General features: G+C 58.9%; 1 long non-coding RNA gene across 1 annotated transcript; it reads left to right on the forward strand.

The window, feature by feature from the left end:
* Positions 1-279: 279 nt before the first annotated feature.
* On the forward strand, positions 280-1,221 carry LOC135307171 (uncharacterized). The gene is made up of 2 exons (XR_010367893.1): positions 280-433; positions 943-1,221. It is a non-coding gene; the product is annotated as an uncharacterized LOC135307171 (long non-coding RNA).
* The last annotated feature ends 228 nt before the right edge of the window (positions 1,222-1,449 follow it).

Consider the following 1,449-nt stretch of genomic DNA (forward strand, 5'->3'; position numbering starts at 1 on the left):
CTGGAGCAGCTCCAAAATGCTGGCCATTTTCCTTCTCCTTATCCATGTCTTCAACAAGTGTTGCCTGGAGCAGAATGGCACAGCACAGAGGAATTACGGTGTGCAGGCTCAGGGGTTTGGGTACTAAGCAGGCCTGTGCCAAAGGGCAGCAAGGTGCCTGCAGGCCCCAGCTCTGGGGGAAACAGAGAACATCCTGCCTGTATCCACCGTGCTGCCAGCTCAGCAGTGCAGCACAGCACGGGCTCACGCTCCCCATTGCTCCCACAGATGCAGCCAGCAACTCAACACATTCTGACATCATCTGGAAAAGCATGAGAAGAGTTTTCTGCTGGGGAACACCTTGTTTGATTAAGTTGATGGCCATTGTGGCTGGTGCGGCACTGTGCCTGATGATGTGCTGTGCAGCAATCTGGTATTGCTGGAAGAGAAAATCGTGAGTGTTTTGCGATTCTCTGCCTCAAACAGCTTCCTTTAAATGCTGCTCATAGTCAGGGAACATTCCCAGAGAGTCTCCAGTGGAGCTGTGGCCAGTCCATGATTCTACAAATAGCTCTGCGGAGCTTCCATTGGCCTCTCAATTGCTGGGCCTTGTCCTTGGGGCCCTCTGGGGCAGCAGCCAGAGCTGGCTCCCACTGAGGCTGCCTGGCCAAGAGCAGCCCCAGGGGCACGGGGCAGAGGCAGAGGGAGGTGGGGAGGAGAAAGAGTAGGGCCGAGGTTGCCCTTGAAAGGCAGAGGCGCTCTGGGGCCCGCTCCTGGCCAGGGACCCTGCCCAGAGCCGTGCCCTGCTGGCCAGGGCCTTGAGGGGCAGCTCTCCAGCTGGGCCCAGCTGTGCCAGCAGCTCCAGCCGTGCTGGGGAGCCTTGCCAGCTCTGGGCCCTGCTGTGCAGGAGGCTCCCTGTGTGCCACTGGCAGCTGGGGCCTCAGCCACCTCCTCTCTTCACAGGTGCTCCTGTGCATCTTCAGAAAATTATCCTAAAAATAGAGACAACGACAACTTGACAATATAACCCAGCTCTTCACTTCTGCCCCTATCTGCCCTGCCGTGGCTGCACCACCATAATGAAGGCATCCCCAAATCCATCCCTCCTCAACGAGACCCTCTGCCCCGGAGTCCCCTGGTCCTGTTCCCCGGCCAGGACTGAAGGTGGGCAGCCCTTGTCTGGCAGGGCAGGGCTTGGCCCCTATTTTATGTTTAAATAAAGAAATAGAGTTTTCACAGCTATGTCCATGTGGTAGCACCAGGAAAGCCCCCCCGGCACCAGCACTGACTGAGCTCCATGCCCAGGAGCAGCCGTGGAAGGCCACGGTGTGGGCAGGCAGGAGCCAGGCAGGGGCTGCTGTGCCCAGCGCAGGGCCCCGAGGGGAAGGGGGAGCCCATGCTGAGCGTCCCTGGGCTGAGGGCAAATTTCCTTCCGGGGGATCATCTGGGCCTGGACCTTACGAGGCACAA

The sequence above is a fragment of the Passer domesticus genome, chromosome 9, assembly GCF_036417665.1.
Source record: "Passer domesticus isolate bPasDom1 chromosome 9, bPasDom1.hap1, whole genome shotgun sequence".
NCBI classification, from domain to species: Eukaryota; Metazoa; Chordata; class Aves; order Passeriformes; family Passeridae; genus Passer; species Passer domesticus.